The sequence below is a fragment of the Trichechus manatus genome, unplaced genomic scaffold (assembly GCF_000243295.1).
Source record: "Trichechus manatus latirostris isolate Lorelei unplaced genomic scaffold, TriManLat1.0 scaffold00151, whole genome shotgun sequence".
In the NCBI taxonomy this organism is placed as follows: domain Eukaryota; kingdom Metazoa; phylum Chordata; class Mammalia; order Sirenia; family Trichechidae; genus Trichechus; species Trichechus manatus.
Window position 1 is genome coordinate 1,284,653 of NW_004444087.1, and position 26,704 is coordinate 1,311,356.

The window sequence follows — 26,704 nt, forward strand, 5'->3', positions numbered from 1 at the left end:
AGGTGGATATGGTTACTTCTCTGTTTCATGGATAAGGAAACTGAGGCACACAGAGAAGTGACCTGTTCAGCAGAGCCAGAACAAAAATCAAGGTGGTCTGACTCAAGAGGCCGTAATTCTAGCTACTATTCTGCTTATCTGCCAGAAGTAAAAAATAAGATAATACAATTTGCAAGTAATGGTATTTGGATGATTTTCTTGAAACAAAAGAACTTCCTGAGACATGAATTTAGAAAGTTTCATACTGAGAAAAATGGATAACTAGTTTGCTTATTTTACATTAACCAATGCAAATGGCATACTGAGGAGATAAATATGATCATTTATACAACAAGAATAATGCCCTCTATAAATCAATATTAGAATTTTGCATATAATTAAAGACACCAATCCTCAAACATGAAGTTTCTATCCATCACTGCCAATTTTGGCCAACTGTCCAGAAATGTCACCTCTTGGAAAACTGTCATTTTGTAATAAATGATATACTTATTAAAAACATGTTCATATGAAGCTAATGATTAATTCTTAGCATTGTAACATTGCTGCTACCAGGCTCTTATTTCAGTGAGAATGATGAGCTAAGAAGAGAATAAACACTTTAAAACATGATCTAAGGCAATCCTACTGGGCAAAATACCCCCCCTTTTTTTTTTACAACAAACATTTAGTAATACTCCCTTTACTCTCCTAAAATGAAATTCATAGATAAAATAACCAGCCTACATATAATTTCAAAAAATCAATATAATACATGAACAATGATATAAAGGAGAAATAAAAGAAAGTAATTTATAATGATTATTCATTTCAATATGTAAATGCTTCGGCCTGGCTACACTGGAGGCATAATGAAGTTGTTAGATGCCTACCCCTTCTTATAATGAATATGGCTGACTGTTAGAAATGTCAGATGATCAAAAGCCATTCCATATGAAAGTTCAGGAAAATGAAAAAAGCACAGGTATAGGTGGGCACTATAATAAAACTAGTGTTAGAAACAATGAATAAGAACAAACCGCTACTACACACCACAACATGGTTGAATCTCATAGGCATGATGCTGATTAAAAGAAGCCAGACATGAAGGGAGTATGCTTTTATGATTCCATTTACATGAAAATCATAGATAGCAGATAATAGTTACCTTTGGAGAGTAATGTTGGCAATATTCTATATCCTGATCTGGATAGTGTTTTCATGGGTGGATATATATAAAATAAACCAAACCAAAACCACTGCCATTGACTTGATTCTGACTCATACTCCATATATTTAAAAATTCATTGTAGTACATTCATACAATGGAATACTACTCAACAATTAAAGGAACAAATTATTGATATATCTAAAAACATAGAGGACTCTCAAAAGCATTATGTTGAGTAAAATAAACCTTAGATAAAAGGCCATATACATTCTGTATGACTCCATTTATATGAAGTTCTAGTATAGGCTAAACTGGTGGCCCTCAAATTTTCTAGTCTCAGTATCCTCATACAGGAGCCTTGGTGCCACAATGGTTAAGCGCTTGGCTGCTAACTGAAAGGTTGGTGGTTCAAACCCCTTAGCCACTCCACAGGAGAAAAGACCTGGTGATCTACTCCCATAAAGGTCACAGCCTAAGAAACTCTACTTCTGCTCTGTCCTATAGGGTCGCTATTAATTGGAATTGACTTGATGGGATACAACAATCCTCATACAATCTAAAAATTATTGAGAACCCCAAAGAGCTTTGATTTATGTTGGTCATATCTGTTGATATTTATCATATTAACACTTTAAACTGAGACTTTGATTCATTAAAAATGACAATAATAAACCCTTACATATTAACATATATAACATATTATGAAAAATAATTATATTTTCTAAAACAAAAAAGAGTTAAAAGAATGGCACTGTATTACATTTTTGCAAATCTCTAATGTTTAGCTTAATAGAAGGCAGCTGGATTTTCATATCTGTTTCTGCATTCAATTTACATATTAAAATACATATTCATTATAAATTACTTTTTCATGTCTCCTTTATATCAAAGTTAGGGCATTATATTGATTTTTTAAAAAATTATACTTGTAGGCTGGTTATTTATCTATGAATTTCATTTCAGGAGAATAAAACAGGCATTGCTAAATTTTGTTCTAAAAAGGAGGAAATATTTTATCCAAAAGAGAATACTGTCTTAGATCATGTTTTAAAGTATTTATTCCCTTCTTAGCTCATCGTCCTCACTGAAATACAGAACCTAGTGTCAATTACATTACAATGCAAAGAATTAATGCAGCAGCTAGAAAACTCTACTGTATACTTGTGAGAGAATCAGATGGAAAAGGGCAAATAACATCTAAGTAGTATTCTAAAAACAATTTTGACCTTATGGTCCCCCTTCAGGATTTCACGGATGTCCATGAATCCTCAAGCCAAGGGTAATCTATGGTGAAAAAAAAAATCAGAACAATGGTTGCCTCTAGGGTTGAGGTCAGAGTTTGATTGGGAAGGACGAGGACAGAACCTCTCAGGATGACAGTAATACTTCATATGTTGATATGGTCTGCTGTACCGAGATGTGTGCATTTGTAAAAACTAATCAAATGGTGCAGTTCACATTCATGCATTTCATTGAATGTAAGTTTTACCTTAAAAAAAAAAAGTAAACAATTATTGAATTCTAGTAATGAGATGCATGCTGAAGTATTTAGGGATAAACGGCCCTGATGTCTGCAACTTTGGAATGCATCAAAGAGTAGGATGGACTGAAAGAGGGATGGGCAGGTGAATAGGTATGTGATGAAGCAAATATAGCAAAATGTTTATTGTAGGATCTAAGTGATGGCTATAAGGGTGATAACAACCCTTTCAACTTTCCTGTACATTTTGCAAATGTTTATAATACAATATTAGAAATAATTCATTGAACTGTACACTTCTGTGCCCTTTACTATGTATGTTATACCTCGATAAAAATTAAAATATTGAACAATCAAAAATACTAAGGTTAGACTAAATAATTACAGACTTGGCTTATTTGTAAATGACAAAAGAAAGAGGAAATAATCTTTACTGAAATGAAGATAAAGTTCCAAGATAGATTCTGGTGAGATAGAGAAAATGTGTGACAGTCTCAGAAATAATGAGGCTTATTTTTAAACACAGTGTCAGAATAATTCCTATGTTGATATGGGAGAGGGTACTGACAAAGGGTCCTAGGAAACAGATCTCGTGCCTGGAATCGCCATCTCAAACCAAGCAACAGATCCGGTCACAAACATGTCAGGGGGAAAGAACAAAGAGGCTGTGATGCAATTACGTGTAGACTTCTGGGGATAGTATCAGAGTAAGATAGTATCAGTAGGCAACCCTCAAATCAATAATTTAAATATACAATTTTATAACATATTTCATAGCATAATACTAAAAAAATAAAAAATACAGAGTATGGCAATAAAGAATATTTAAAAAAAATCTTTATTAATAAAAGTCAGTGTAATCTTCACACTTCATGTTCTTCTATTAATTAAAAAAAATTTGGCTCTAACTCTATTAAAATGAATCTCAAATCTCCTTGGTTGTATATTTGCATGCCACAGCTACAAATGGAGCCTGACACAGGTACGCAGTACTGGCAGCTCAAGTACCACAAGAGCATTGCTGAATGGGAATGGCTCTTGGTAAGCTTCCCAGAAAAGTGAAGTACAGTTTTCCCCTGATTTACTCAGTAATTGCATGTGTGGAAAATTTCTACATATGTTTAAAAACCAAAAAAACCAAACCCACTACTGTCGAGTCGATTCCGACTCATAGCAACCCTATAGGACAGAGTAGAACTGCCCCATAAGGTTTCCAAGGAGCACTTGGTGGATGGAACTGCTGACCTTTTGGTTAGCAGCCCACTACGCCACCAGGGTTTCCAAAACGAAGGCCTCATCCGGGATTTGAACCCAGGACCTCTCCCACCCTAAGCGAGAATCATTCCCCTAGACCAGCAATTTAAACACTACCAAAATGTTATGTTTTTATACAAAAACTAGAGTGCTAAGCTCAGATATTGATGAATAGGTTTTTTTTTTTTTACCTCCATAAACATCCAGCAAGGCATGTGCAAATCACGTGAGGGCACGGATCCCTTCTGAGCACTAGGGTCACTATGAGTCAGAATCAACTAGATGGCAATGGGTTTTTGCTTTTGGAGTGGTTTGAAACCACCAGCTGCTCCATAGGAGAAAGATGTGGTAGTCTTCTGTAAAGATTTAAAGCCTATGAAACCCTATGGGACAGTTCTACTCTGTCCTATAGGGTCGCTATGAGTTGGTATCGACTCCATGGTAATGTTTGTTTTGTTTTGAAGTGTCCCTGTCCCCTCAATGAAAGCTATCATTGGGACGGCCAAAAATGCCCCACAAACTTCCAGTACCTGCCCTAGAAGGTGGTACTGCCCCCACCACCACCACCACACACACAAAAAACAAAAACCACTGATCTAAGGTCCCTGGGTGGCGCAAACCATTTGTGCTCAACTACTAATCTAAAGGTTGGCGGTTTGAGCCCATTCATCGGAGCCATTAAAGAAAGACCTGGCAATCAGCTTCTGTAAAGATTACAGCCAAAAAAACTCTATGGAGCAGTTCTAATCTGTCACACATGGGGTCGCCATGAGTTGGAACTGACAGGTTTTTTTTTTTGTTTTGTTTTTTTGGTTTTTGATCTAATGTGAATAAAGGATTTTTTTTTTTTTTAGTAGCATTCAAATTTTAATAGTAGAAATATATTTGCCAAAACAGAACTCACAGGCTCTCATACATTCATTCTGAAATCATTTGATGTAAAAATATTTTTGCTCTCTTAAATAATTAGTGGCTAAGTTGTGGTTAAATTAACCCAACCCCACAAAGATATACTCGGGTACACGCTCCTCTGCTGACATTTTGTGACTACAGCTCACTAAAAAGAAGTTATTTCAAGTACCTGCTAAACCTTTGTCAGACAGAAACAATATCTGCTTTTTCCTGCCTGGGGCTGGATTTAAACCACTGAGCCAGATGTTAACAGCCCCACATTCTGCTATTTAAAATTTAAGCAAACACAAGGACTATATATATACTCCTCCTTCAATATTATTCTTAACAATTTTGTTATCAATTTTCAGATTATCCAACCTCAGTGTTCCAGTCCTAAAAGATTTCATAACTTTAATGTTTCCATTTCCATGTGTTACTCATCCACAGCAGTCCTTGCATAGTTTTCACCCTAAGCAAGTTTATAGCATCAAAACTCCTGAGTCATTGCACATGCTCCTCACTTCTCCCCAGCATCCTGGGTGTTTTCTGCCTCTGCCTCTTTCTGCCTCCTTTTTTTTTTAAATCATCCCTATGCAATGATCAGGCCTCTTTTTTTTTTTTTTTTAAAGACCAGAAAAGATGAAATGGCAGGTGAATGTATTTGTTTAAAGGAGTTGCCACCAAATATCTAAAAAGATCACTAAGCATGGGCCAAAAGAAAAACGTGCTTGATCAAAAGAATCACTACTGGGTTTTTCAAAGCAATTAAGGGATACAACTCAGTGAACTTTAAAAAATGATATGTAACTTGGCAATCAAAATGCTTACTCGGGCCTCTGTTCCAGATAAACGAAAATTTTACAAACACATAAATTTTAAACGTATGCTTAGTATATGACCCAATCCTAGGCAACTACCCAAGTGAACTGCAAATGTATGCTCACAGAAAAATCTGAAGGCAAATGTTTTTTAGCTGCCATTGAGTGGGCCCCGACTCATGGTGATTTCACACACAACAGAATGAAATGCTGTCCAGCCCTGCACCATCCCCATGATCTGCTGCTGATTAGATTGTTGTGATCCACTGGGCTTTTGTTGGCTAATTTTCAGAAGCAGATTACCAGGCCTTTCCTCCTAGTTCATCTTAGTCTGGAAACTCCTCTGAAACCTATTCAGCATCATAACAACATGTAAGCTCCACTGACAGATGAGTGGTGGCTATGCATGAGATGCATTGGCTGGTGTCTTAGTTATCTAACGTTGCTACAACAGAAATATCACAAGTGGATTGCTTTAAATAAATTGAAATTTATTCTCTCACAGTCTAGGAGGCTAGAAGTCCAAATTCAGGGCACCAGCTCTAGGGGAAGCCTTTCTCTTGTCAGTTTTAGGGGAAGGTCCTTGTCATCAATCTTCCCCTGATCTAGGAGCTTCTCAGCTCAGGGATCCCAGCTCCAAGGCACTTCTTTCTTGGTGGCATGAGGTCCCTCTCTTCTCGATTCTCTTTCATATCTCAAAAGAGATTGACTCAAGATACAGCCAAATCCTATAGATTGAGTCCTGCCTCATTAACATAACTGCCTCTAATCCTGCCTCATTAACATCATAAACTAGCTGCCTTCAAGTCAATTCCAATTCATGGTGACCCTAAAGGACAGACTAGAACTGCCCCATAGGGTTTCCAAGGAGCAGCTGGTGGATTCGAACTGCTGACATTTTGGTTACCAGCCGAGCTCTTAACCACTGCACCACTAGGGCTCCCATTAACATCACAGAGGTTAGGATTTACAACACATAGGATAATCACATCAGATCACAAAATGCTGGACAACCAAACAATACTGGGAATTATGGCCTAGCCAAGTTGACACACATTTTAGGGGGCAGGGGGGAGGACACAATTCAATCCATAACAGCTGGAAATCGAACCAAGGTCTCCTGCATGGAAGATGAGAATTCTACCACTGAACAATGCCTCATAGGTAAATGTTTATACCAGCTTTATTTATAATCACCCTAGCAACAAAAACATCCTTCAACAGATGAGTGGAAAAACAAATTGTGATACATCCATAGGATGGAATACTACTCAGCAATAAAAAGAAATTGTTCGATTCACACAACATGAATTTTAGATGCATTTTTCCAAGTGAAAGACTTTAAGGAGAAACAGATATTTGCACAGGCTCAAAGTATCTTCCTTGTAATTATTAATTACTATGGTGGTTTTAACATACGTTCTCAAATTCTTTCATACTCTTCCCTCCAGTAGGTGGAGCTTAATTAACCTCCTCTTGAGTGTAGGCTAGACTAAGTGACTTGATTCTAACTAATAAAACATGGGAAAGGAAGAATCATTTAACTCCTGATATGATGTGATGGAAAGGGTGCTTCACATCTGTGGTATTCTTCCTCAAAATCCATATCCCAATCTAATCATGACAAAACATTAGAAGCTGTTTAACCAAATAGAGGAATAGCCTACAAAACAGTACTCTTCAAAGATCAGTACTCTTCAAAAGTAGCAAGGTCATGAAGAATAAGGAAACACTGAGAATGGCCACAGTAAGGAGGTATGATGACTAAATGCAATGTAGAATCCTAGATAGAACCCTGGAACAAAAAAAAGACATTCGTGGGAAAACTGGTGAAATCAGAATAAAGTGTGAAGTTTAATTTAAAAAAACAAGAAGAAATAAACTATTGATACACGTACAATACAGATGAGCATCATATGCATATGACAATGTGAAAGAGCCAGATTCAAAAAGCTCTACACTGTGTGATTCCATCTATGGTATATGACATTCTGGAAAAGGCAAAACTATCAGGACAGAAAACGGCTCATTGCCTAGCGGTAGTGGTGGGGGAGGAGGTGACTACAAAGAGAGGGGGAGGGATTTTTGAAGTAATGTTCTATATCTTGCTTGTGGTAGGAGAGGGGATGACTACAAAGAGACCGGGGTCAGGGGGGTGGATTTTTTTAGGTGATATCCTGTAACTTTATTGTGGTTGTAGTTATGAGACTCCATGTCCTTCAAAAAGAGTGAAGTCTTTTGTATACAAATTAAGAATTTTTTTTAAATGTTGCCCAATGGCCTTCTTAATTTTAAATCTTCCACTCAAGTTTATTCAGTTCACACGTTGCTAGATAAATTTCTTAGTAAAAAGTGAGAGAATGAATATGCAAACAATGGCAGACCACATTTGACAGAACTCTGACCACCAGGAGAAGCCCAGCAGGCCAAACCACAGCCTCTGTAGCAACCAACCCAGAAGAGTCAGGACTTGGGCAGTGACACTAAATTCCCTATTTTTGCACCCCCTCCCGCCTCTCCTTCCAATTTATGACCAATCAGAGGAAAAGAAAGCCAAATATGCTCTGTCAGTAAACATCCGTACTCTGATTAGTGTAAAATTGAGAGATTTACTGAAAGAAAGGAGACAGCTCAAGCTGGGAATAAACTGAACTCGGTTGAATCCAGGAATTCAAAATGGCAACAGAGCAGTAACGTTTTATAGGACAACAATGAACACGAAACATGTTACTTGACTGGTATTTTCAAATTTAGATCACTGAAAAGCACATTACTTGATTGGTAATCACAGGCTTAGATCATCGAAAGGCATTACTCGATAAGTAGTCAATCATTTTAAGGCAGGGCTTCCTATGCCCAGTTCTGTAAGGCAACTGGCTTAAAAGGGTATACATCTCTTTCTTAGACTGGTTACAGTACAGCAATTACACGGCGATGTGACAGGGAGGGGTCGAAGTGTATTACATCATCATTACCGAACATTCCTCTCTTAGAAACAGTACAGGAAGACGGCTGCCTCTAGGGTGAAAATGGAACCCACAAACAGAGAATTACACCCAATCCTCAAATTGGACATTTCAGATCATTATCAGGTACCTCAAATTTTTCTTTAATTCCCTTACACAGCTCCCCTCACCAATCACACCCACCACCCATTTGTTAGTGTGTGGTACTGTCGTGGCTTGCGTGTTGCTGTGATACTAGAAGCTATGCCACTGGTATTTCAAATACCAGCAGGATCACCCATGATGGACAGGTTTCAGTGGAGCTTCCAGACTAAGACAGACTAGGAAGAAAGGTCTGGTGATCTACTTCTAAAAATTAGTCAATGAAACCTTATGGATCACAGCAGAACACTGTCTGACTGGCCTGCTTTGGACATGCCATCAGGCGGGATCAGTTGCTGGAGGAGGACATCATGTTTGGTGAATTAGAGTGCCGGTGAGGGCAAGGGAGATCCTTGGTGAGATGGATCAGCACCATAGCCACAATGATGAACTCAAACATGTCGGTGATTGTGAGGATTATGCAGGACCAGGCAATGTTTCATTCTGTTATACTTAAGTTGCCACAAGTTAGAGTCAGCTCAAGGGTAGCTATCTATCTAACCAATCACACAGGACACCCTGACTTCTCATTAGCCACCTCCAAATCCCCATGCAAACAACCTCCAACCAGAGTACTCCTGAAACCTTCTCCTTTTCCACTGAAAAGCCTTCCTCCTCCTCTCTCCTGCCTTGGAGTTCCTGCCAAATGCAAGGGATGATGGTGGACTCCCTTGTTCTAGCAAGCTCTGAATAAATAGCCTATTTGTTCTCCTTCGATCTCCATTGATTTTCACAGAAGTAAATCCGCTTTATAAAACAAAGCCTTATCAGAAATGAGATAAAGCATTGCCCAAGTGCGATGTAACCGGTAATGTAAGAAACTCCAGTGTAACAAATGAACATTGGAAAGAAAGCTGGTGAAGGCTCCCCAGGCTGCAATTCCCTTTCAAAATCTCAAAATCACCAAAACCCTTTTGAACTTCTTGTATTCCCCTAACTAATACCACCATTATTTCAAGACTAGCTGTTCCATGAGACTTCATCATGACAAAGTTATAAGCTGCATATTGTTACCACTGACAAGGGATTTTTTTTTTTTTGTTATACTTAGAAACCAGGCCATGTTCTTACAGACTGCAATGCTGGAAGAACTTCAGGGGAGTAGGAGGAGACAGGAAGAAGGAGGAACATCAGGGAAGGCAGAGGAACAGGAGATATTGAGAGGAGGACAACTGGCTTTCTTAGCAAAAGTTAACGTTTCTTGAGAGGATACAATGGGATTAGTAGTAGAATGCCTCAAAGGACTGATAAAATGATTCACTGCACAATAATTTAACATTTTAATACTTTCTATAAAAGAGTTTTCTTTCTCACCACCTGTAACAGCTTGCCAAGCTATCTGAATTTCAGTGGAAATATTAATATGGGCTAAGTTAGCTAATGTAAAATTAAATTACTCTGACAGAACAACACCAAGCAAAATTTGCTGAAGGAAGCAATAAATTAAGAAATCTTAAAAAATGCAATATTCAATTATAATCTAAATAAATCCTGAACAGATGAGCCAAGACAATTGTGTTAAAAAGTAATATGGATTTCAGAAAAAGAATTTCAGTTAGGTTGAATAAAACCTCTCTGAGAGCCAACTTCATTAGCCAGCATAACATCAAACACTCTCAGAGTGACTGGCTAAATAGAAACCGTCTTTTACAACCCATTTCCATATGCCCTAGCCGTTTATTTTCATCATTGGGGCAGAAGGCTTGAATGCAAAGCCAAGAGGAATGCCTAGAAATACTAAGTTTCCTTTAGACAGACTGCCTTCATCAAATCAGTAATTTTTTAAAAATGTTTTTCTTTCCTTCAGAATTTTACTTTATTTGTAGTAGTGCTAAATTCTCACAGACATATTTTATTATAAATACTAAAAAGAAGAAAATAAGAGCAGGACATACTGAAGTGCCCAGTTCTAGCTTCTCCCAAACAACTACCTGTTAAAACAGATAATTGGCAAATCACAGCCATATTCAGTCAACAAATGCCACTTCCTCACCATGTAAGTGTGACTTCATGCATTTTATTGGTGAGAAAAATCCCATGATAGTCAGGCTCCTCAGAACATCCCTTTAATCAACAGGTCCACAGGATGACCAAAGAGGTTGTTGGCCCTTCACCCTTAAAGGCCCAGCCTTCTAGAGCCAACTCATTAGACCTTCAATATGCCTTCAAGAGCCAATTGAATAGGTAGCAAGAACCTTCCTCTCTTGGAGTTACTGCAGCCTGGCTGGGTTCATTCACATCTTCTTTCTTACAAAGGGCTACTACTGCCTTGCATTCTCTTTTTGGTTCTGATGTTGAGCTCAAAAATCATCTTCTCTTGCTATAAAGTTCTATTAAGTGGTACTAACTCTTCAGTCTAGAAAATTTACATTGTTTGTTTCTCTAATACTGATGGTGATGTTTTTTGCCTTCTATTGATGATGTTTTACCATAGGGAAATATGGTTTGACCATCAAAAGTTTCCAGGGAATTTCAGAAATCAAGTTAATAAAATGACAAAGTTAAGGATTATCATTTTCATGAACTCAGGTTGTAAAACTGGAAATGAAATTTTGATTGGACAAGGTCATAACTGGCTTATGAATTATCCCACCTGGAAATATTGCCCCCTCCCCCTCGAATTCTCTTACTTTTGGATAACCACCTCAGACATCGTATTGGTCTGACAGCACTGGAACTCAAAGATCCCTTGGGAGTTTAGTGACTTTCCTTGTATTTGCTTAGATAACTAGTAGCATCAATGCTGTCTATCTTTTATCCTTTGGGGTAGGGAAACAGCAATTAGGGAAAGCTGGAATTTAAGACTGACAGAATAACAAAATCTAAATAGAAAAAAGTCATTCAATATACTTACTAGACTTACTAAAAATATTGTGGAAATTTACAAAGGAGGGTAAAGATAATAGACCTATTGTTTATTAATAGGTAAATTAACATTTTTACACATTGTCTAAAATGTTTACATAATAATTGTTTAAAATTTTACACAGTAATAAGGCTTGTGCCTTGGAGGATGGGTCTCATGATTGAAAATAATAAAAATACAAAAAAAGAAATAAACTCATATAGTTTTAAGATTGTTGAGGATTGACAGATAAGAAAAAAGACAATAGCATATAGTCCCAAATGGTGTAAATCCATGCTAGAATGTTCAAAATCAAACTCTCAAAAAAGGAAATTCCAACAAATGTTGGTGTTTGAAGGCATCTCCTGGCATGTTTTTGTTTCTTAAATACAGATTCACACTCTGACCAAGAGTTTAAAACATCTTGCAAAGCTCAGCAACAAATGAAGTTTCTCCGTGATCCCTGTTTTCTCATCTTGTTTGCATTATATTAAAATCCTAAATTCAGATGACATTAAAAGTGTTGGGTTCTCTTGCAGAATAGTAATTATGTATCAAAGTGAAGTCAACAAAAATGTGATGTTCATGAAACTGTTTAACTGAAAAAAAATCAAAAGAAAGGAGTCTTTGAAGTACTAAACGTACATTAAGATAAAAAAAAAAATTGACCTAATAATTTCATTAACAGATTGCAGTTCTTAATAACAGGGAATAAAGGCTGATAGAAAAAAGTTAACAGAGTCAATTTCAGGCTTAACTATGAAGTTGGGCAAGATGACAACAAAAATCGCAATATATGCCCAGTAATATTGAACATAGCATAAACCAAAAAAAAAAAAAGAAAAAAAAACCAGACCTGTTGCCACCTAGTCGATTCCAACTCATAGCGACCACACAGTACAGGATAGAACTGTCCCACAGAGTTTCCAAGGAGCAGCTGGTGGATTCAGATTACTAATCTTTTGGTTAGCAACCAAGCTCTTAACCACAAAGTAGCCAGGGCAAAAGGAAGAAATGATCACATAAAGAAGCTGAACAGAAGATTTCAAAGGGGGGCTCAAGAAGACAAAGTATTATAATGACATGTGCAAAAACCTACAGTTAGAAAACCAAGAGAAGAACATGCTCGGCATTTCTCAAACTGAAAGAACTGAAGAAAAAAATCAAGTTGCAATGTTGAAGGATTCTGTGGTCAAAAAATTGAATGACGCAGGAAGTATACAAAGTAGATGGAAGGAATACACAGAGTCACTGTACCAACCATTTCAGGAGGTAGTAGATGATCAAGAACCAATGGTATTAAAGGAAGAAGTCCAAGTTGCACTGAAGGCATTGGTAAAAAACAAGGCTTCAGGAATTGATGGAATACCAAGTGAGATGTTTGAACAAATGGATGCAACACTGGAAGAGCTCACTCATCTATACCAAGAAATTTGGAAGACAGCTACCTGGCCAACCAACTGAAGAGATCCATATTTGTGCCCATTTCAAAGAAAGGTGATCCAACAGAATATGGAAATTATCCAACAATATCATTAATATCACATGCAAGTAAAATTATACTGAAGTTAATTCAAAAACAGTTGCTGCAGTACGTCGGCAAGGAACTGCCAGAAATTCAAGCCAGATTCAGACGAGGACATGGAACCAGGGACATTGCTGATGTCAGATGGATCTTGGCTGAAAGCAGAGAATACCAGAAAGATGTTTACCTGCATTTTATTGACTATGCAAAGGCACTCGATTATGTGGATCATAATAAATTATGGATAACATTGTGAAGAATGGGAATTCCAGAAGACTCAATTGTGCTCATGCGGAACCTGTACATAAACTAAGAGGCAGTCATTCGAACACAACAAGGGGATACTGTGCAGTTTAAAATCAAGAAAGGTGTGCATCAGGGTTGAATCCTTTCACCATGCTTATTTATCTGTATGCTGAGCAAATAATCTGGGAAGCTGGACTATATGAAGAAGAACCAGCATCAGGATTGGAGGAAGACTCATTAATAACCTACGATATGCAAATGACACAACAATACTTGCTGAAAGCAAAGAGAATTTGAAGCACTTACTGATGAAGATAAAAGATTGCAGCCTTCAGTATGAACTACACCTCAATGTAAAGAATACAAAAATCATCACAACTGGACCAGTAAGCAACATCATGGTAAACAGAAAAAATACTGAAGTTGTCAAGGGTTTCATTTTACTTGGATCAACTATCAACACCCATGGAAGCAGCACCAAGAAATCAAATGACATATTGCACTGGGCAAATCTGCTGCAAAAGACCTCTTTAAAGTGTTAAAAAGCAAAAATGTCACTTTGAGGATTAAGGTGCATCTGACCCAAGCCATGGTAATTTCAGTTGCCTCATATGTGTGCAAAAGCTGGACAATGAATAAGGAAGACTGAAGAAGAACTGACGTCTTTGAATTATGGTGTTGGCAAAGAATATTGAACATACCATGGACTGCCAAAAAGAATGAATAAATCTCTCTTGGAAGAAGAACAGCCAGAATGCTCCTTAGAAGTGAGGATGGCAAGCCTTTGTCTCACGTACTTTGGACATGCTATCAAGAGGGACCAGTTCCTAGAGAGGGACATCATTCTTGGTAAAATAGAGGGTCAGCAAAAAAGAGGAAGACCCTCAGTGAGATGGACTGACACAGTGGCTACAGCAATGGGCTCAATCATAGCAATGATTATGAGGATGGCGCAGGACCAGGCAATGTTTCGTTCTATTATACATAGGGTCGCTATGAATCTGAACTGACTTGATGGCACCCAACAACAACAAATATAAGCAGTAACTTAGAAAGTATTTATTAGTTAACTTCTTGGAAAAGGTCGTTTTGAAATATAAATCATAGACGGCAAAAGAAATAAGTTTTCAATTAGTAGAGAATTCGTTTTATCCCCTCTTCATTCAAAATACGCCACACATGAAATACTATTTTAGTCTCTTCCCCATTATTCAAGACATTTTAAAAAAAATAGCTATAACCACACAAATTTCACTGCTGAACCAGAAAAAGAAATGGAAGTAGGGGACAGTTTTCCTAAAATTTTCCCAACGGAGTGGCTCTCAGATGAACTTAGTAGGAAGGCTGCTTGCTCTGCAAGAAAGCTTCAAGAATACCAGAGGAAAACATCCTTGTCTCAGGCCCCTTCTCATGCCTGTCAGCTGTGTTTGATCAAAGAGCTCAGCACTGCCATCAGTGAAATGTTAAATCATTTCTTTTGAGAAAAGGGACCTTCTAAAAGGAAGGCTATGTGGCTGTCAGAGAATTGTCACTGACTGAGATTCAGTACCAATTATTAGAGAGTCACTTTAGGACATGGAGCAACAGGAACCCTCCTCAATTGCTTGTGGGGATGCAGAATGGTGCAGTCACTTTGGAAGACCTCTTGGCTGTTTCTTATAAAGCTAAATATTGGCTTACCATACAATCCAGCACTGGTGCTCCTAGATATTTACCTAAATGAACTGAAAATGTTATGTCCACATAAAAACCTGCACATGAATACTCATAGCAGTTTTACTCATAATTGCCAAAAATGTGGAAGCAACCAAGATTTCCTTCAACAGTGATTGGATACAGAAACTGCTACATCCACACAACAGACTATTATTCAATGACACAAACAAATGAGCTATTAAGCTACAAAGAGACATGGAGGATCCTTAAATGCATATTGTTAAGTGCAAAAAGCTAGTCTGAAAAACTTATATACTGTATGATTCCAACTCTATGACATTCTGGAAAAGCCAAAATTATAGACACAGTATATATATATGTGTGTATGTGTGTGTGTGTGTGTGTTTATAAAACTACAGAGACAGTCTTCTGTAGGTCTAAGAGTTGACAGAGGTTCTGAGGCTGGATGATGAATAGGTGAATCACAGAACATTTTCAGGGCAGTGTCTTAGTTATCTAGTGCTGCTATGTCAGAAATACCACAAGTGGATGGCTTTAACAAACAGAAATTTATTTTCTCACAGTTTAGGAGGCTAGAAGTTCAAATTCAGGGTGCCGGCTCTAAGGGTAGGCTTTCTGTCTCTGTTGGCTCTCGGGGAAGGTCCCTATCTCCTCAGCTTGTTTCCTGGTTCCTTGGAGATCTCCATGTGGCTTGGCATCCATCTTACCCCATCTCTGCTTGTTTAATCTGCCCCTTTTATCTCTTGTAAGAGATTGACTCAAGACACACCCTACAGTAATCCTGCTCATTAACATAATAAAGACAACCCATTCCCAAATGGGATTACAACCACAGGCATAGAAGTTAGGATTTACAACACATATTTTGGGGGGACACAGTTCAGTCCATAACAGGCAGTGGAACTGTTTTGTACCAATTTTGTAATAGTGGACACATGATACTACACATTTGTGAAAACCCATAAAACCCAAAAAACCCAAACCCATTGTCATCAAGTCGACTCTGACTCATAGTGACCCTATAGGACAAAGTAGAACTGCTCCCAGGATTTCCAAGGAGTGGCTGGTGGATTTGAACTGCCAACCTTTTGGTTAGAAGCCGAACTATTAACCACTGTACAACCGGGGTCCACAAATCCCACAGGACTGTACAACACAAAGAGTGAACCCTAATGTAAACTATGGACTTGAATTAATAATAACATATCAATACTGGTTCATCAGTTGTAACAAATGAACCACATCAATGAGGATGTTGATAATAGGAGAAACAGTTTCCAGGAGGGAGAGGGGGTATATAGGAAACTGTACTTTCTGCATAATTTCTCTGTAAACCAAAAACTGCCCTAGAAAACAAAGTCTATTAAAAATATAGAAGTAACAGTGCAATGGTTAAGCTCTCAGCTGCTAACCAAAATGTCCATGGTTCTAACCTGCCCAGTGGCTCCTCAGGAGAAGAGCTGGTGATCTGCTTCTGTAAAGATTATAGCCTAGAAAACCCTATGGGGCAGTTCTACTCTGTCCTATATGGTCATTATAAGTCAGAATCAACTCAATGGCACCTAACAACAACAATTAAAAATATGTTTTTAAAAAACAGTACACATTGGACAATTAATAGATGGCTAGATAGCATTAAGGCTTTCAGAAGTTTAACCACAGTCACTGCCTTCCCTACTTCCTCCCTGCTCTCCAGTTCTGTTCTCTTGCAGCCAGTGTCCCTGGCTCAACCTCTGCTTTGTTTGCTATTGGCAGCATCTTGGGGTATGCAACTGTGCATCACTGATGAGAGGTTCTGACTTGCAAGGTTTACTAGACAGGAAGTAAACAGGGGCATCATCCTAGTTTTATTACCCCTCTTATTTGATACATTCAGGAAAACTATCAGAGCTTCAGAAGACTGAAATACTCATGAAAACCACTGACTGAATTATAAGTTTCATTTTAATGAGTGTCTATTATATGAGAAGCACAGTCTCTCCCTTCCCAGCCTTCTCTGAAACAATAGCCACAAGGTGGGGCTCCCAGGTATTGTTGTGGGTGACAGGCCCATTCTTAAGAAAGAAGATTAGTAAATTCTCAGGAGGGAAAGGTTCTGCACATGTAGGCAGATGAGACTGTAACACAAAGAAATACAGCCTTGACATAGATCCCTTCTGCTCTGCTGTCACCACCATATTCAGACATAGTCTTACAATCTCAGCAAGAAAAGATGTAGCAGAGGTTTGAATAGATGGCAGAAATAGAAACCTTTCATCCTGTTTGTCTCTACCAAATATCTTCTATTTCACTAGAATTTACCTACATAAAACATTAAATATAAATTATAGATCTAAATACTTTCATACTTGTTGATTTAGCACATAATAGTAGATGTCAAAATTAAATGCTTTACCTTACTTTTTACTCTTCTGCAATGCAATTAACACCTTTCACCGTCCTTGTTGCCCAACTAGTCACTTTTCTGTTTGAATCAAGCTTCTCATTCTAGAGAATGTCTATAATAATCTTGCTCTATCTCTAGTCCCCCTTTGCAATAATAAACTGACACTATCAAGTGATTTTTATTTGAAGCAGTCAAGATAACCCTATACACTGGAAGTAAGCCATTTTTACCAACAGGTCAAATTTGCAGTAGGCCAAGAAATCACTTCTTGATCTCTAAACATGTATGTTTTCCCTTCTTCTGTAAAGCCTGCGTGAGTTTTGCATTAAAAATTGTGAAAAATGCCTGGATATTTACGAAAAGTAATGTTAAACCAATTTATATTGGTTTACACAGCTGAGAGAAGTGGAGTTTTGCCTTTTTTTTTTTTCCTCATTGTAGTATTTATTTGGTCTATATTAATCTTCATTGCTGCTAGTTTACATCAGGGCAGCTTCTGCCTTGGGAGTTGTAGGGTCCATTACCACTGCTGTGATGTAGGAGACTGGAACTCCAGAACTCCAGCCCAATGCACTAGCCTAGGAGAACCTTCCCCCACTGCTACAGTGTACAAGGAAAGAAGGGTAAGAGGTACTATCTCTCTTCCTGCACCAGGGTTTAAAGACAGATCATCAGGGATGAGGGAAGCGGGTATCTTCAACAGCAGCATAATCACTTCTGTCACTGTATTAGAAACTTTTTATTTTGTCTTATTCTATTTCAGGTTAAGAGGTGGTATTCTCCTCAACTTTCACTGCCGTTGTTAGGTGCCCTTGAGTCGATTCCGACTCATAACCATATACAATAGAATGAAACACTGCCCAGTCTTGCACCATCCTCACAATCATTGCTATGTTTGAGCCCATTGTTGCAGCCACTGTGTCAATCCAATTCACTGAGGGTCTTCCTCTTTTCGCTGACCCTCTGCTTTACCAAGTATGATGTCTTTCTCCAGGGCCTGGTCCCTCCTGATATGATGTCCAAACTACGTGAGACCAAGTCTCACCATCATCACTTCCAAGGAGCATTCTGGCTGTATTTCTTCCAAGACAGATTTGTTTGTTCTGGCAGTCCATGGTATATTCAATATTCTTCACCAACACCATAATTCAAAGGCATCAATTCTTCTTTGGTCTTCCTTAGCCATTATTCAGCTTTCACATGCATGTGAGACTTACCTTAGTCCTCAAAGTGACATCCTTGCTTTTCAACACTTGAAATAGGTCTATTGCAGCAGATTTGTCCAACACAATACCGTCATCTCATTTACTGACTGCTGCTTCCATGGGCATTCATTATGGATCCAAGTAAAATGAAATCTTTGACAACTTCAGTATTTTCTCCATTTATCATGATGTTGCTTATTATTGGTCCAGTTGTGAGAATTTTTGTTTCATGTTGAAGTGCAATCCATACTGAAGGCTGTAGTCTTTGATCTTCATCAATAAGTGCTTGAAGTCCTCTTCAATTTCAGCAGGTCATGTTATTTCATCTACGTAACGCAGGTTGTTAGAGTCTTCCTCCAGTCATGACAATCATGACACACACATTTTCTCTTGGTCTATGTACAGGTTTTCCATGAGTACAATTAAGTGTTCTGCAATTCCTATTCTTCACAATGTTATCCATAATTTGTTGTGATCCAATCAGACTAATGCCTTTTCATAGTCAATAAAACACAGGTAAACATCTTTCTGGTATTCTCTGCTTTCAGCCACGATCCATCTAACATCAGCAATGATATTCCTCATTCCACATCCTCTTCTGAATCTGGCTTGAATTTCTGGCATTCCCTGTCGGTGTACTGCTGCAACCATTTTTGAATTATCTTCAGCAAAAAATTTACTTGTGGGTGATATTAATGATATTGTTTGATAATTTCTGCATTCTGCTGTATCACCATTCTTTGGAATGGGCACGAACATGGATCTTTTCCCGTTGGATGGCCAGGAAGCTACCTTCCAAATATCTTGGTATAGATGAGCGAGCTCTTCTAGTGTTGCATCCATTTGTTGAAACATCTCAAGTGGTATATCCATCAATTTCTGCAGACTTGTTTTTTGCCAGTGCCTTCAGTGCAGCTTGGGACTTCTTCCTTCAATACCAACAGTTCTTGATCATATGCTACCTCTGAAATGGTTGAACGTTGACCAATTCTTTTTGGTACAGTGACTCTGTATTCCTTCCATCTTCTTTTGATGCATCTTGTGTCGTTCAATATTTTGCCCACAGAATCCTTCAATACTGCAACTTGAGGCTTGAATTTTTTTCTTCAGTTCTTTCAGTTTGAGAAAGGCCGAGCGTGTTCTTCCCTTTTAGTTCTCCAACTCCAGGTCTTTGCATATTTCTTTATAATACTTTACTTTGTCTTCTCAAGCTGCCCTTTGAAATCTTCTGTTCAGCTCTTTTATGTGATCATTTCTTCCTTTCACTTTAGCTACTCTACGTTCAAGAGCAAGTTTCAGAGTCTCTTCTGACATCCATTTTGGTCTTTTCTTTCATTCTTGTCTTTTTAATGACCTTTTGCTTTCTTCATGTATAATGTCCTTGATATCATCCCACAATTGTCTGGTCTTCAGTTATTAGTGTTCAATGCATCAAATCTATTCTTGAGATGGTCTCCAAATTCAGGTGAGATATACACAAGCTCATACTTTGGCTCTCATGGACTTGTTTTAATTTTCTTCAGCTTCAACCTGAACTTGCATATGAGCAATCAATGGTCTGTTCCACAGTTGGCCCCAGGCCTTGTTCTGACTGATGATATTGAGCTTCTCCATCATTCCTTTCCACAGATGTAGTCGATTTGATTCCTGTGTATTCCATCCGGTGAGGTTCATGGGTATAGTCGCCATTATGTCATTGAAAAAAGGTATTTGCAATGAACAAGTCGTTGGTCTTGCAAAATTCTATCACGTGATCTCTGGCATCATTTCTGTCACCAAGGCCATATTTTCCAACTATTGATCTTTATTACTTGTTTCCAACTTTTGTGTTCCAATAGTCTGTAATTATCAATGCATCTTGATTGCGTGCTTAATCAATTTCAGACTGTAAAAGTTGGTAAAAGTCTTCAATTTCTTCATCTTCGGCATTAGTGGTTGCTGCATAAATTTGAATAATAGTCATATCAACTGGTCTTCCTTGTAGACATATGGATATTATCCTATCACTGATAGGATAGAGCTTGAAATGTTGTTTTTGGCAATGAATGTGATGTCGTTCTTCTTCGTCATTCCCAGCATAGTAGACCACGTGATTGTCCAATTCAAAATGGGCAATACCAGTCCATTTTAGGTCTCTAATGCCTAGGATATCGATCTTTATGTGTTCCATTTCATTTCTGACAATCTATTTTTCCTAGGTTCATACTTTGTACATTCTACATTCTGATTATTAATGGATGTTTGTAGCTGTTTCTTCTCATTTTGAGTTATGCCACATCAGCAAATCAAGGTCCTGAAAGCTTTACTCCATCTACATTATTATGTTCAATTCTACTTTGAGGAGGCAGCTGTTCTGCAGCCGTATTTTGAGTGCCTTCAAACCTGAGGGGTTCATCTTCCAGCACTAAAATCAGGCAATGTTCTGCTGCTATTCATAAGGTTTTCACTGGCCAGTTTTTTTAGAAGTAGATCATCAGATCCTTCTTCCTAGTCTGTCTTAGTCTGGAAGCTCTGCTGAAACCTATCCACCATGGGTGACCCTGCTGGTATTTGAAATACCAGTGGCAATGCTTCCATCATCACAGCAACACGCAAGCCACCACAGTACGACAAACTGACAGATGTGTGATGGTGACCTTCTCTAATGCACTCATATACTAGACCATCTGATAAAACTCTGGAGGCATGGAAGACTGAGAACATCATCTGTCAAAATATCCCTATTGTTATGCTTCTTTTTTCTGCTATACTGAAACTCATCCCAAACCACAATGTTGTTATTGTCAATGAATTTCTGCAAAGCAGAAAATTTTTAAAAATTGTTGCCTTGAAATGACAAATCAGATATACCTCAGCAATAGCAATGCCGTGAATAATACTGAAAATAAAATCACGCAGTAGCTGAGATTTTTGGTTTATGTATATTAATTATATGGTTGAATATACATTGAATATTTTTGTTGAATTTCAAGATTTGTTTTTGCTCCAAGTCAAATAAAACAGAGATGAGATATAACTCACCTTATGATTTTCCTGCACTAACTTAAAAAAAAAAACAGAATTTTTACACTTCAAAACATGAAGCATGAAGAAACTGAACATGTATTAGAATTTCTAGGTCAATTGCTCAAGGAAAGCTGGTTTTAGTTTCTTGCCCGGATCTATATGATGAATAACGTATTTCACCTAAATCCTAGAAGTATACATTGAAGGAGATCTCAAAGGGACAAAAGCCATGATTATTCCAGACTACATGCCATTTAATGGGTGTTTTTCAGTTTCGTTTCATAAACCCATTATAATGTGTAGAGACTATTCATTTAAATGTTTCAAGATAAAACTGAATGTTTTCCTCAAATAATATACATGTTTCTTAAGAAAACAGTAATACCTATTCATTTTAGAGAATTTAGAAAATAAAGGAGAATACAAAAAGCACCATCATCCCACCACAAAGAAAACCACTGGAATTACAATTTGTAGTCCTTTCTCTCAGTTTTTGCATGTAGATGCATACAATTTTTCTTTTTCAAAATTGAGATTGAACTGGACATGCAGTTTTGTATCTCACTTTTATCATTCAATATCATATCATCAAACTGTCGTTTAATATTGTTATCATTATTCAAACTGACAACAGCAACTCTGAAGGTTAGACAGGAAACTTACTTCAAGTACACGAGAGTAAGAAAAGGGAGTTTATTAGAAAGACACTGGGGTATGTTACCAGTTTTATGGAAATGTTGAGCAGCTAGTCCTCTGTAAGTGTCAACAATCATGAAACGGGAAATTCCAGCCTCTAGAATTAGCTTCTCTCCTTACATGAGGTGTCTACTCATAATGCAAACAAGTATGACCAGAAGACAGGGTCACATGGTAAACAGATGTCAAAGGCTACTACTATGGGTGGAGAAACAACAGTTCTTAATAAAGAGGGAATTCAACTTTTTTGCAGATGACATGATCTTGTATGAAGAAAATCCTAAGGAATACACACACACATATACCCAAAACCAATACTATTAGACCTAATAAACAAGCACAGTAAGGTCTCAGGATGTAAAGATCAATATATAAAAATCAATGTGTTTATATATACAAGCAATGAACAATCTGAAAATGAAATGAAGAATACAATTCCATTCTTAATAACATCAAAAAGAATTAAGTACTTAGAAAAAAATTCAATAAAAGAAGAGGGAAGTAGGCTGAGCAGATATCCCAAAAGGCACCTACTATACCCTATTTGGGCTCTTTCGGCCGTGACCTCCATGTTGTCGAACTAATGGTCACTGTTCAGCTGTCACTTTCTTTGATGTCTCAGCAGCAGTGACGGGTTTTACCATCATCTGTAAAATGTTTCCTTCTCCTGGCTTTGGGGATACCCACTGTCATTGTCGTCCCCCAAGCTCTCTGTGACATCTAGTCATTCTCCTCTCCTTGTATTACATCTTCCTGGGACAAGTGTTCCGAGTTCCTTGTGGCTGTACATTAGGCCTTCTCTTCTCCCTTCCTTTCTTGCATTCTCAAGCATCAATTACCATTTGTAGTGGACATCTGCTGCCATGTTGTCTGGCACTTGTCAACATTTGAACACCTGGGGGAATTTGAGACTTAGGAATCCTACCTCCCAAAGTTAGATTCCAGAAAACTTGCCTACTCTGCCTTTTTTGTAGTTAAACAGCAGCGCTGCTGGAGGCAGTTGCAAGTTTTGTAAAATCAAGTTTCTGGCATTAGTGCTCAGGCAGCAGTTACTGTGGTGTCTTAGTTACCTAGTGCTGCTGTAACAGAAATACCACAAGTGGATGGCTTTAACAAAGAGAAATTTATTCTCTCACAGTCTAGGAGGCTAGAAGTCTGAATTCAGGGTGCCAGCTCCAGAGGAAGGCTTACTCTCTCTGTTAGTTCTGGGGCAAGGTCCTTGATATCCATCTTCCCCTGATCTAGAAGCTTCTCAGTGCAGAGATCCTGGGTCCAAAGGATGTGCTCCCCTCCTTGTTCTTGATTCTTCGTGGTAGGAAGACCCTGTCTCTCTGCTCACTTCTGTCTTTCATATCTCAAAAGAGATTGACCCAAGATAGAACCTAATCTTGTAGACTGAGTCCTAACTCATTAACATAACTGCCACTAATCCTACCTCATCAACATCATAGAGGTAGGATTTACAACACATAGGAAAATCACATCAGATGACAAAATGGTGGACAATCTAGAATACTGGAAATCACGGACTAGCCAAGCTGACCCACATTTTTGGGGGGACACAACTCAAACCATAACACTGTGGCTTCCTCATTAGGCCAATTCTACGGTCTAGTGGCCTCTTCTACTTAATGCAAAGTTAACTTTTGTTGCTTCTAACTAAGAACCCTAATGATATGCTCTCAACAGGCCAGTGACACTTAAATCTCCCTAGTTCAAGACGTTTCTGTCTACCTGCCTGGCTATCATGTGGAGACTAGATTTGGAGAGAGACAAAAGTAGAAACAGGGAGACAGTAGACATGGCAGGTTCAGCACAGGCCTCAAACTCAATATCAATGCAAGGCACCACATACTTGCATACACCAGACTTCTTTCCACCTCTCTCTCCTGTCCCCTCTATGTTAAATTAGTTCCGAGCCCCACAGATCTCTTGTGTCTTCTCCCCACTCCCACAGGCATCATCCTCATCCAGGTCACTGCCATCTCCTACCTGGGCTCCTCCAGGAACATACTGACTGGTCCCCTGGCTTCCACTCTGATCCCCTCCAATTATGTTCTCCTCATAATAAAAACCAAACCAGTTGCCGGTCTAATCAATTCCATCTCCTGGAGACCCCATGTGTATCAGTGTATAACGGTGCTCCACAGGATTTTATGGCTGTGATCTTTTGGAAGTAGATCACCAGGGCTTTCTTCTGAGATGCCTCTGCATGGACTCCAACCACCAACCTTTTGGTTAGCAGCTGAGCGCGTTCACTGTTCGCTCCATCCAGAGACTTCCTCCACACAAGTGCCAGAGTCATTTCTTCATGCAAATCTTATCATATCCGCTTTCTGGCCAAAACCCTAAATTGGTCTAAAAGGCCTTGTGTGTGTGACATGATCCCTGCCCATCTTACCTGGCTCATCCTGAGTCCTCTCAGCTGCTCTATCTGTGTTCCACTTCGGCCTTCACATGACCATTCCTTCACATTCTTCTCCTCTGGTCTCTTCCTCCTCTCCCATGTTTCAGTTTTCATCACTTCCTCAGGGAAAGTTCCCCACCACCCTCTTCCCTCCAGTGCCCCATACACTCTGGCTAGGTAAAAGCCTCCAGTCTTAGGTTCTCATATACCAAGTACTTCCACTTCGGCACTAGTGATTATTTTCTTATTCACTGTTATTTAATGTTTATCTTTCTGTTTCCCCATCACTATATTCGGAGCCCTGTTGGTGCAGTAGTTAAGTGCTCAGCTGCTAAAGAAAAGGTTGGTGGTTCGAACCCACCAGCAGGTCTGTGGGAGAAAGATGTGGCAGTCTGCTTCCGTAAAGATTAAAAAATCAAAACCTGTTGCTGTTGAGTCATAGCGACCCTATAGGACAAAGCAGAACTGCCCCATAGTGTTTCCAAGGCTGAAATCTTTACAGAATCAAACTGCCACATCTTTCTCCCACAGAATGGCTGGTGAGTTCAAACCACTGATCTTTTAACAGCCAAGCCTTGGAAACCCTATGCGGGCAGTTCTACTCTGTCCTATAGGGCTACTATGAGTAGACATTGACTCGATGGCAATTATTTGGTTTGGTATATTCTCAGCAAAAGTCCCTGGGTGGTGCAAATGGTTTTTGTGCTGCTAACCTAAAAGTTGGAGTTTTGAACCCACCCAGCAGCGCTGTGCAAGAAAGTCCTGGCGATCAGCTTTCATAAAGATTACAGTCAAGAAAACCCTATGGAGTTCGGTTTTACTCTGTAACAGATGAGGTCGCCATGAGTTGGAATCAACTTGAAGCCAAAAGGTTTGTTTTTTGGGGTATGTTATCAGTACCTAGCATAATACCTTGCATAGACAGGGTCTAGAATAACATTTGTTAATTAAAAGACTGACTATAAATAAAATCTTAAGAAAAATAATCTGTAGTATATAGTATATCTGAACACTTCTCAGAATAAATTCCTAAAATGTAACTGTTGTAAGTTCCATACCTTTTAAATGCCGTCAAAAAATATTGCCTTGTATCCCTCCAGAAAAAAGCATAGTAAACATTTTAATCAACTCTTAAAAGTATGCACAAACCCTGGTTATTATTATACTATTTTTTAAAAATAGTTACCTATTTAATAGTAAAAAATACATGTTGTTGATGTTTTAAAATGAATTTTTAATTACCAGTGAGGTTGAATTTTTTTTCATATATTTACCTAACAGTATTTATTCTGTAATACCCTGTTTGCAAAATTTTCTCTTAGCACACCTGTATTTTCCCCCGAATATAAATTATAACTCTATTATTATATAGTTATATAACACAAAATATAACTAATATAACATGAGTTTCCAAATAATTAACCATCTGTCTTGATATTTGTTGAAAAGTCTTTTCTATAATCATTGCTTTTGTTGTATTTTATTTCACTTTTATCATCTTGTAATGCAAGAACTTTTATTTTGCTTTCAAAATATTTTTCTTATTATTTCTAAATTATTTAATATAACAAAAATTTGAATATTATTTTGTCAAGCTTCATAAATGTCGTAAATTTGATTGAAATTGCTTTAAATCTATGAGTTAGTTTAGAGAGAAACAGAATCCTTACAATATTGGTTTTTGCCATTCAGGAAAAAGGTCTGACTGTTCATATAGTTAAAACTTCATTTATATCCTTTTGCAAGGTTCTACTTTTCTCATGTAGGTCTTATGCACTTCTTGATAAATTTGTACCAAATATTATATTTTACTGAAGATTTCTTTCCATGACATTTTCTAAGTTGTTACTGCCAATTGTATAGGAAAGCTATTTTTAAGTCTTTTAAAATTGTGTAATAAAACACCTATACAAGAGTATGTTGTTGTTGCTGGGTGCCATCAAGTCAATTCTGACTCATAGCGACCCTATACGACAGAGTAGAACTGCCCCATAGGGTTTTCTAGGCT

General features: G+C 38.0%; 1 protein-coding gene across 1 annotated transcript in view; it reads right to left on the reverse strand.

Moving 5' to 3' along the window:
• SDK1 (sidekick cell adhesion molecule 1) overlaps positions 1-26,704 on the reverse strand; it is an 819,863-nt gene that overhangs the window by 614,054 nt on the left and 179,105 nt on the right. The window lies entirely within an intron of this gene.